Source organism: Pinus tabuliformis, chromosome 9 (genome assembly GCF_031772625.1).
Source record: "Pinus tabuliformis cultivar Carrire ecotype Pingquan chromosome 9, CPIR1, whole genome shotgun sequence".
Classification (NCBI taxonomy): domain Eukaryota; kingdom Viridiplantae; phylum Streptophyta; class Pinopsida; order Pinales; family Pinaceae; genus Pinus; species Pinus tabuliformis.
Genome location: NC_142307.1, coordinates 1735554471 through 1735566742, shown reverse-complemented (window position 1 = coordinate 1735566742; position 12272 = coordinate 1735554471).

Here is a 12272-nt window from a genome sequence, read left to right as displayed (position 1 = left end):
TCAAATCTGGAGGGGATGGGGACAGTATGACTGGAGGCCAAATTGGGAAACACAGGATGAACGGTATGCAGAGGTGGATGGAATAATGTGACATTATATAATGGGACATGAAATAGACTCCAAGAATTCAAGGGTGACTCATCAAAGATGCTCTGAATAAAGGTGACTTGATGATGCTGCCACACAGACTAAGCTTGGTGGGGACCATCAAAACATGAGTAAATGATGGTTACTCATGAAGAAAGTCGACATATGATACAACAAGTATTAAGAGGAGGTGGACCTCAAAGTATAATTGTTTCTTTATGATGAAATTTGATTTTGAGAGGTGACAAAGTGACCTTTCTTGTAAAAAAGGCTCCCTAGTGAAATGTCAAATCATCAAAAATTGAGGAAGACCCATTATAGAGCTCAGTGAGACATCTCCAATATTGTTCATGGTTCATCAAACTGAGCTACGGAGTCACAATGGGATTTTTCAATGAGAGGACGTTTTCCCTCCAATTTGGATTCATTTGCTAAGTGAGCTGTGGTGAATTTGGAGAGGAGGAAAAGGCCCTAAATCTTGTGGAGATCATAGCGAACAAATGGACTGTCAAAATCAAGATTGCGACTTTTAGGTAGGTGGCCTTACTCATCTCTTCAATTTCAATTGTTTATTTCCTGATTTTTGGCACCTGGCAGCACCCTGAGAGATCCCTAGTCTTGCTCACGGTTGCATCGCACTTTTTGGTCCTAGAAGTGCAATTTGGCTCATAGGAAATAGCTAGAAACCTACGAGCTCACACTTTCTAGGTTGAAAAATATGATTTGGGGTTGGAGACAGGGTTGGTCTGCTGACCGCGTGGGGGTTGTAGGTTGATCAGTGTAGACCATTGTTTTCTTCTCTAAACTGACAAGACATGTGGTGTTTTGCAGGCATGGCAGAGCTGAAAATCAACTGGCATGAACGAGACTTGGATACTCTTCGATCCGAGATCCAGGGGAATCAGGTGGTTCAAGGGGCATTGGCTCATTATGGGGTTCTCAAGTTGGTAGAGAACCCACTAATGAGGACAGGTGAGCCCTTGATATCACGAATTGTTAGCTATTGGGATTTAGACTAGGAGGTCTTCATCATGCAGGGGCACAAGATTGAGCTCACATTACAGGATATTTACTTCTTGACCAGACTACCTCCCCTTAGAGTGGTGGGGGATATCCATCCGGTGTTACCTCGTGGGAGGAACATTTCTAAGTTTGTGGAGCACCATTGTCGATGGGGTGTTCATCTCAAGGGCATGACCATCCTGCTTGGTGATCTAGAGTAGCTAGAGACATAGGTTGTTGCCGCAACTATGCTATGGGTCTTGGGAAATCAGGCATTCCACCACATCATTGTTGGGAAAATGATGTTGGTAGAGAGTGTTTTGGTAGGGACCTACTATGGGTGCGCCCAGATGATGTTATCGTCGATGAATAACAGTTAAGTATATGTAGGAGGCCGGTGAACTGTGACTGCGCTTTTGGTATAGTACTATGTGCATTCTTCTTTGAGAAGATACCCACCATCTGTCCTCATGTGCAGATCCAAGATGGGGGCCCACAAGAGTCTAGGATGCACCGTTAGGGGTAGCTACTACAGAGAAGAGGAGGAGGGGGAGTCGGACGGGTGTTATGACCCGAGTTTTTCACACATTGGGATCAGATGCCCCTTTACATTGACGATTACCCTTATAGTGGGATGAACTATCAGGGAGATCCTAACTTGCCACTTCTGCCTGATTGAGCATGGGGACTAGATGGTAAGTGTTAAGTTGCTATTTTTCATGGCGCATTTCATATTTTTATCACATGTATATGGTACTAAGTGTAAAATATGTTTTATACAGACATAGCACTAGTAAAGCTGGTAGGATATGCAGGCCAAGCCGTAGCACCTGGGGCTGTAAATTAGGGGACATCATCATCACAACAGGGTCCAAAGGATACTACATTATTCGTTGATCTTCATCATAGGTTTGATGTACTCTTGACCAGTGTTTTAGAGCATGGATGGCATGATTTCAAGGATCGGTACACAGATGAATGCACTAGCCTTCCCTCAGAGTGGCGAGGTATCGTATAGCGCATGGCGATGGCTGTTCAGGTAGTACGTGATCAACGTGAAGGTGGAGCAGAGCCTTTGGCGCCAGATCACTGGATAGTGACTAGACATGGGTCCCTTTGATTTTGATCTTTGTAACATGCTATCTACATGTCAGATGTATTTAGAGCTATGGATCCAAACACTTTTATGATACATAGTATGATTATGAATTTTATATGACGATTATGGTTCACCATTTGTATTGGTTATGGTTATCTTCTGTGGTATACATGTGATATTGCCAATCTAAAATGTTGTTTGCAATGGTATCCACATAGTTATTTTGGACTTGGTTATGCACCTGATACACACCATTCAATTGCATGACAAGTAGTAAGGAATCAAAATGAACATGAAGATGAAGGATGCGATGAGTGAGAGCATCGATTAACAAACCTATCACTGCATCATATTCGTCCTCATTATTGGTGGCAGATGCAATGCACATGCCGTCCAAAAGTACTAACATATGCAAGGGGGTAAAAATGGCCCAGGCTATCGAGGCTAGATTTTGGGAGAAGCGACTCGCACCATCGGCATCACTGATATACAGTGCGGATAATGGATCCATCTGAAAGGTGAAAAAGACAACAGATGAGATGATGCAATCTACCCAATGTCATGGCAGAAATAAAGACACACAAATCAAAGGAATGTGCTATGAGCGAAATTTCTTGAGGTAAAGTGCATGGGGAGAATTAGGAAGGAGATGGCCTTCAAAATTCTCCACTAAAATTCCCCCCTTGCCTATGTGCAAGGGTAATCAGGGGTAGACATAGCTTCCATGGTGTGCTTATGAGGCTAGGAGATGGGAAATGAGAGGAAGACTGACTACATGATGCAGTGGAATTACCTGGTGCATCAACCAAAGAAATAAGGTTCACATAGGCATCATCTTGAATGGTAGAGGACGAGCTAGTAGATGGAGGATCTATGGATGTTGAGACCTGGGATTCTGCCAAAATAGGTTCAATAGAAGTGCACATAGAAACCTCAAAAAAGTTTTCCTGCAAGGAACTCAAGGATGATGATAAGTAAAGGATATGGCCTGTGGTGTCCATCATCTCGATATTGTGGGGAGGGATCACAATGGTAGGACTAGAGCCCTCCTGTTCTGGTTGACTAGTCATACCAAAATCCATGGGTAGAGGAGTAGATGATCCACTACGAGTGGCCTCGTATTCGCGAAGCGCTTCAAGGAAGTTGCAAAATTCATCAAGATGAGGTAAAGAATGGGAATAGTGACTATGATGATCACACAAGGCACAATGGTGATTTGTGTGCAATGTTTTGAGTTTCATAGGTGGTCCTGGTAAGTTAACATGGACTTCAGGGATCATTTCATGAACCAAATATTTGAGTTGAGGAAGCTCAAGACAATTATTGGTGGCGTGCCCGACAACTTTACACAAAGCGCATGGGGGTGACGACTTTGGGGCCTTAGGGCTAGAGGAGCTTGGGGAGCCTTGTCTTACGATTCTTTACTTTTAGCTTTACCCCCTAGCCAGATTCTTTCACAACAAGAGTGGGTTCCGTTGAGATTGTGATTGAACTGAAGCAGTGGCAAGGGCCGTAGGGACCAATTGGACTGGGGTCAAAGCATGGTAACATCTCAGTTGTCCACAGAGAATTCTTGTATGAGGATCTACCTACCATACTGGGATCCCTAGATTCATGTTAGGAAGGACCAAAGAAGCCATGACAAGGATAGAAAATACTCCCGAAGGGGGAAATAGGAAAGGTATCTGGCCTGCAGGGTAATGTCCCAGTGGAATAACTCCTAGATGGTTGAGACCTTGATTGAGGAACAGTTCATGGTGGAAACATAGGAGACACACCCACAAACAAAGGAGTTCCTGGGGGTGTGTATCCATAGGGATCAGCTGGGAGGGCAACAACAGGCTGCTGAGAAGATGGTTGTTGATCAAGTGTACCAGACTGCTCAATGATAGTCCATGACGCTTGTAACATGCAAACACTCATAGAGTTAGGCTCTGAGATGGGAGGGGGACCAAGGAAAGAACCCAAAAATGAGGAATCTTTATAGACTCTAGGTGAAACACTGGTGAGAGGAGTTGAATATTGTTTATCAGACACCGACAAGATAATGGACTCATGGGAGGTAACGGATGCCGACTCGTAGTAAGTCAATTGATCGATGGTAACGATCTTCCCTTCGTGGGGGAAGCACATCTTGAGGAACAACGTAGACGTGACGGCTGACATGGCATATGTGTAACTATGAACTAAGAGAATGTTGTAATCAAAAGTAGCATCAATGACTTTAATGTCAACATGAACAGTCTTTCCCACAAGGGTCACTGGATAGTTGCGATACATGCCAAGGGGCTGGCAGGAGTGTCCATCCCAAGCACACAAAGTTGTGGTGGAGGGGGACAACTCAGGTGACTTAAGTTGTTTCCAAATAGCAGCAAACATCACATAGGTGTATGCACCTTCCTCAATAAAGCATCGAAATATGATGACATTACGGACTCAGACTAGTATCTAGAAAGAAATAGATGAAGGAAATGGGGGATGTTTTGGTGTATCAACCAGAAAGACAACCAGGCAATCGTTAGAAGGATCTACTACATCCAAGGCAATTAGTAGAGCTTTCTTTTGAGATGGATATGACTAGAGGACTTCCAGCATTGACATGGAAACAAGTGATTGCGCCAAGTTGTCTACTATACTGTATGTATGGGCAGCTCAGTTAGAAGCTGCATTACGACGTAATGGTCCTTTTGGGATCTTGCAAATGGCCTCAACTTTAGGTTGAGGGATCTATACCAGACCATTTGTTGTTGTAAGAGGCTCAGCAAATGCTTTGGTTTTAGACTCAGTGGTAGATGAAGTCGAGGGCTTGTCCTATTGACACGACCGAGTTTGCAGATTGATATTGGAGGGGTTAACCTCATCAGAGTTCATCATAAGGATCTGGTAGTCACGAGGACTAGAAGGAACGTTGGGGGGGATGGGCTACTTGACTTAGCTAAGGTTGAGTGGCAACAAATCCTTTCTGAGGTAAAGGATTTGTAAGCACTTTCAGTTGAGATGACGTAGGATTCTAAGGCGATTGTTGACCTCTAAAAGCTACTTGAGCTTCCCACATTTGGTGCATCTCAGGTAAGAGAGGACACTCATGTGTATAATAGCCATGTATATCACAACATGCACAAGGCTCATTCATATGAATAACCTTGTTCTTCTTGGGTTGGTTGCCCTGTACCTGGTTGTTGATGTTAGGTTGGTTCCCCTGGAGTTTAGTAGGTTGATTACCTTGATTACCCTTGGTACCCTTGTTACCCTTCCCCTTATTCTTGTTCTTCAAATTTTGGGGATTGGTTGCACTCTATTGTACAAACACCTGACCATGAGGAGGCGGTGGCTACTGTGGCTAAGGATGCATGGAAGGCTAAGGCACTAATGCTTGAGGGTCTCGAGTGTTATGCTATGCATAAGGAGGAGAAATAGTTTGGTAGACAGTTGGGGCCTTGAAAACATGTTTCTAGCAGGAGGGGCATGAGTGTTAGAGGAACTGGTGCCCCCTTGCAGATAGCCATAACTTTGCGGAGTGTATGGCGAAGGGTGTGAAAGGGTCCAACGATACTGTCGGTAGCGTGACATGCCCTGAGTGTATTGGCACCTCTAGGATGGGGAAGGTTTGGAATGACGGTATAGACATAACTGGATTGCGCATAAATTAGGTCATACCTCAAAGCGGTTTAGAGAGCTTCTTCCTCGGTCTAAGGAAAAAGGGATGCAACATCTTTTCCAATGGGTGCTAAAAGGCTCCTAAGAAACCAACCTAGATAGACACAGTCTTGGAAGGGCAGGGCACGGCATGTGCTCCTCCTTCGACACCACTCTTGAACATGGTCGGATAGGCGAGTGGCAGAGGACTGACGGAATGAGGTCAATAGCTCCGTACCAGTGTCATACTAGAGAGGTAACTAGAAATATGAGAGAAGAACTTTAGCAAGCGTAACGAAAATGGAATGAGATGTGGAGGGCTAGCCTACATACTATTTTGCGATGTCTCCAGTGAGCGTGCATTAGAATAGTTGAAGATGAATGGATTCATTGGTAATGGAGTTAGACGAACACCACATGTCAAAGGATCAAACATGGTTTGTAGGATCCTCTCCAACATTACCCTCAAACTTCGGGATGTATGAGGGAAGCTTAGTCGGCATAGAAGGCTAACTAGCATCAGGTGTATGGGGTCGTTTATCAACTGGTTAAAATACAGTAGATTTAACCCATCCATAAAGGGGAGCATGGGGATTGCAGGAACGGTTCTTGAGACTATTCGCTTGATGTGACCACCAGGTAGAACCAGAGCTAACACTAAGTTGGGTTCCTACACCAGTTGTGGGTCTAGACATGGCGACAATATGCGGTGAAGGAGGCTCAGACTCAGATGAGGAATCAGGTGAACCAGTAGAAGAGTCGGTGTGGGGACTTAGAGGGCTATGAACTCGAACCTGATGAGTAGGGGTAATATGCCCAAGCAGAAACTGGGGGTGAAGGCCTAATAGTCTCCGCGATAAACACCTTGGTGCGCAATGGTGGTAGGACACACGTGACATGGAAATGGTGTAGGGATATCAACAATATACCTTTGCCTTGATGAGGGGAGATAAATTTATTATGTTAATTCTTGGCTTGGTGGCGTAAACCAAACGCCCTTCACTTAAGGTGTGCTTGTGTGTGTAAGTGTATTAATTGATTAAGCCCAAATCGTGTTTGTAAAAAAGAAAAAAGCTTGCTAAAAATAAACTTAAATTAATAATAGGAAATGAACAGCAAAACAATTAACTAAACCCCACCCATACTGGGTTTGAAAACACTGTGTTGGTTCGTGGCTAAATCGATGGAAAATACACTAAAACGGTCAAGAGATCTAGATGTCAGTGTGACTGGGATCAAGTGACACTAAGCCGTTGGAAAGTGGTGCAGCAACAACAAAAAACCAGAGAGGAAGATCACTCCAAAAAATTAGGCAGATGGGTGAAACACCTAGGACAACCAATGGGACCCTAAGGCTAATGATCAAACAAAATTAAATGTGAAACTATGGATGGTAACAAACTATCTTAACAGATCTAAAACATAAGGGTACACATCTAGCAAATGTGGCTGAAAACGCTGCAGAAACTTAGACTACTCACTCAGCGAAACTCCTCCTATAAAGGTGGAAGCGTACTAGAAGCCCTAGGGGGGACTAAATTTGACTTTGATGAGTAAATTGTATTGGATCGAGTCCTAAGCAAGATGAGCCAGAGGTTAGAAAACCAAGCAGACAACTCTTTGCAAAACCGAGAAATAGATCTGAGAAAAACATTAAAACCCAGAAATCGCAGGTGTTGACCTCTTTTTCAGTAAGGATCGCACTTTTTGGGCTGATAAGTGTGCTCTGGCCTCTAGATCTCACTTTTTGGGCCAAAAAGTGTGATTTCTTCTCTATGCATCTCGGTCAACAAATCTCGGAAAAAAGTGTTTCCTTTGTCGCGACTAGTTCCTGTGACCCAAGTTTCTGAATTTGAAGTATAAAACCCAGCGAAGTTGCCAATTTTGTGATTGGCAATAATCAGAAAATCCCCAGTGGAGTCACCAATTTTGTTGTAGTGTTTTCTTCTCAAAGTTGTTCGAAAAGAACCCACTTAAGATTGTGGATGAAAAATAATCTCAACAATATAAATGGCTGCTAAACATTGCAGATCTACATCAACTGATAGAAGCAAAACTTGCCAAAGTCCTGATCTATGCCACAATCATAGTTAAACAACAAAAAGAAATAGTAATAACTCCAATCATCCAATGGAAACCAAATATACAATTAATAGTTTTTATTATAACACCTATGAAGGGAACAAATAAATGTTACCAGTCCCCCTCTATGGGATGGGTTCTTGGCAGTCCTCAAACGTCTTCAGCTTGTGTAGAGTCTCTCTCCTCTATAATATGTAAACCCATAAAAAATATGATGTGCGACAATGAAAATAATCAGAGTGAATAATCAATGGAAAACCCTTCTATTTATAACAAAATATTGAGTTATCCTCGAATAATGAGCAACAATAAAATATTATTGATCCCATTCTTGGAATAACCACCTAGAATATTTTATTATATTTTTTTAGGAGGGAAAAGGTATTTAAAATTTTATTTAGAAATAATAAATAAATAAAAGATTTATTTATCATCTCAAGGGATAGTTAAGGAATAATAAACAAATAAGGATTTATTTAATTATTCCTAAGGGATTTAGTCAAATTTGACAAAGAATAATAATTAATTAGTGATTATTTAATTATTCTTAGAGAAAAATAAGATAATTAATTATCTATTTGTTTATTTTTCATAATTGGGTCAAATATGACAAGGAATAATAATTGAACAATGGTTTAATTTATTATTCCTAGAAGAAAATCAAATAAATGGTGATTTTTTTAATTATTCTTCATGGGTTTAACTATAAATTACTTAACAAAGGTGGTTTATTGAATCATTTCTCATAGTGAAAGCAATTTTAGTATGGTAAAATTGGCTTTACATGGTGTACTTTGATCCATCTAGTAAGTTAGGCTAGATGATCAATTTTTTGGTGATTATAACATGTATATGAAGTTCCGTTTTCCAATCAATAAATACTAGGATTGGCGCAGTCACCATCTTTTCCTTTAACACATCTAAGTTGCACTGACACTCCTCATCCCAATAGAATGTCACATCCTTCTTTAGTAGTTTTTCTATGGGCATGGTAATTTGATCATAAGCTTTAATGAATTTCCTATAGTATCGCGTGTGTCCCAACATCGCTCGTAGTTGCTTGACATTCCTATGGGCCTCCAAGTTCATAATCACTATGATCTTTGCAAGGTCCACCATCAATCCTTGCTTACACATGACATCAAATAGCAATATCCCAAGAGGAACACAAAATATACATTTTTCCAAATTCAACATTATCTAGTATCTTTGACATGTATCCAACATAAGGCGCAGACTTGCTACATGGTGTTTTACCAATCCAAACATAGTCCGTTCATTGAAGTATACTTCCATAAACTTATGAATGAATTATTTGAACACTGTTATGACTACGTGCTAAAATATTGCAGGCATGTTCTTCAATCCAAATGGCATAACAGTGTATTGAAAGTAACCCCACTTTATCGCAAAGGTGGTTTTGCTTCTATCCTCTAGTGCAATCTTAATTTGATGATAACCGGAAAACCCATCAGTAAAGGAATAGGCCTCCTACCCTTCGACATTATCTAACACTTCATATGTAAATGGAGTTGTAAATGGATCATGAACACACGCATCATTCAACTTTCGTAGATCTACGCAAATCCTTATTTCACCCTTTTGTTTCTTCTCTTTGACTACCATGGGGCTCACCCAATCAAATTCTTCAACAGGTTCTATAATGCCAGCAACCAACATTTTATCCAATTCTTGGCGAATTTTCTCCTTATACTTAGGATTAAGGTGATAAGGCCTCTATTTGACAAGCTTCACGTCTGGCTTCAATGTGATCCTCATAATGCCTAAATCACCAAGTATGCCCTTTAAATATGAAAAATTAGTGGGGAAGAGATCCTGGTATTCGCGAAGTAATTCAACAACTTTTTCTACTATAACGTTGTCCCAATAGTCTCCAATCTTCATGAACTTCGGTTCTTCTTCAGTGCCAATGTTTACTTGTCTTGTTTTCAAAGGTGCAGAGATGTATGGGTTCTCTACTTGCATCCTTTTACTACGTGATGTGGTCCTTCGATGGTCACATTATAGCATTCCAATGCGTGGCATAATTGGGTTCTCCAATCTAGTTGGGTCCATTCCATAGGTTCCTTCGGTGTCCTAAAGATAACCACTTTAATTACTTGAAGCGCTTCATCTATGCTTGAAAACCCATCCTCGAAGCTGAAAGTCAATAAGAAACCTTCCTTAAGTACATCCCATTCTGGAGTGTCATGGTGGAGCTCTGTTTCAAGATACCATGTCATGGGGATTGTATCCAAGGTATGAAAAAATATATGTACCCATTATGGCTACGATTTCGTCCACCACACTTTAGTCCACCTAGCCATGTGATCGCGTGGATCATCCTTCCCATTATATTTCTCAGTCATTCTAGTATTAGCATGCCCAAAGTGTAACTTCATCATTCACATGTAATCTCTCCATCCAACAAAACTATCCTTATGCATACCCCACCATCGTCTAGGCTGAAGGTCTTAACCCCGTACAGAAATTACCTGCATACGAATTCTAAAACACGGAAAATAAACAATGCAAGAGCATAACACATAAAACACATACAGACAGAGATTTCCCCTGGATCCCAAAACCGGGACTACTAGCTTGATTTTTCCTTATTTTCCTTTCAATGTTACGATACATATTTATACATGTCAAAGCATCCAATACCATGGACCAAAAACCATTGCGTCCAAAACCATGGACCGAAAACCATCGCATCCAAAACCATGTGTGAAAACCATGCACAAAACCATAGGTAGGTCCGGCCAACCTAATATAGGGTCCAAAATATTTTCCCTGGGGCACTGCCCTGGATCTCATAGAGGGGGGCTACCCGCCCCCATCAAACCCCCTAGTCAAGGGGGGCTTCCGGCCCCCTGTCAAGCCCCCGCTGCATAATCAGCGCAATGAAGGGGGCCCTCTGCCCCCCCTCTAACCCCCCAGCTAACTATGCGGGCTAGTCGTGGAAAGAATATAACACAACCAACATTCTCCCACTTGTTGTTTTCTTTCCACAGGAGAGCTTAGTCATTTATCTAGCCCTGCAATTCCCATTGTTTCTCTACACCAAGAGAACTTCTCAGAGCTCATAGATTTTGTCAATGCATCTACAGTATTCTTCAAAGTGTCCACCTTTACCAAAAACACCTTTTTGTCTTCTATCATATCCCTCACAAAGTGATACTGAACATCAATTTTCTTTGTCTTTGAATGGTAAGCACGGTTCTTTGCCAAGAAAATTGCACTTTGGTTGTCACATTCTATCCTTATAGCTCCCTATACGAACCCCATACTTGAACACAATCTCTACAACCAAACTGCTTCCTTGATTGCATGAGTGATTGCCATGTATTCTGCCTATGTAGTTGGTAGTGCCACTATAGATTGTTTCTTACTCATCCAACTAAATGCACGTCCAAATAGGTTAAACACATAGCCACTTATAGATCTCCTCTTATCCGGATCTCCAGCCTAGTCCGCATCAACAAAGCCATCGATATCCAAAACTTTGTCCAATCCTGGTCTTCCTTGGTAGCACAAACCATAATCACTAGTGCCACGCAAATACCTAAAAACCCGCTTCACTGTTGTCCAATGCTCCTTCCCCAGTTTTGACATAAACCTGCTCAATACTCCCACTACATGTGCAATGTCTGGTCTAGTACAGACCATCACATACATTAGGCTACCGACTACACTTGCATATGGAACACAGGACATATCCTCTTCCTCTTCTTATGTCTTGGGACACTATTCAGCAGATAACTTTACACCTACAGGAATAGGAACCTTGACCAGTTTACTATCTTACATATCAAACCTCTGCAGTATTGTCTCGACATACTTGCTCTGCTTTAACCAGAGCTTCCTCTTTGTTCGATATCTTTTAATTTCCATGCCCAAAATATAGTTTGCAGCACCAAGATATTTCATGTCAAATTTGGAGGACAATTGGGTCTTCAAATCCTAGATAATTTCTTTGTCATTTCCAAATGCAAAATATCATCCACATACAAGACCAGATAAATAACATGGCCACCAATTAATTTAAAATACACACAGTGATCTACCTTGCTTCTGGTGAAGCCAAGTCTCCATATAAATGTATCAAATTTCTGATACCACATCCTTGGTGACTATTCTAACCCATACATAGACTTCTTTAACTTGAATACCAGTTCTTTCTCACCCTTCACCGCAAAGCCTTCAGGTTGCTTCATGTAGATCTCCTCTTCCAGATCCCTGTGAAGAAATGTTGTCTTCACGTCCATCTATTCTACCTCAAAATCAAAAGTAATAGCAACAAATAAAATTAATCTAATAGAAGCTACCTTGGAAACATGAGAAGAAATATTACCAAAATCAA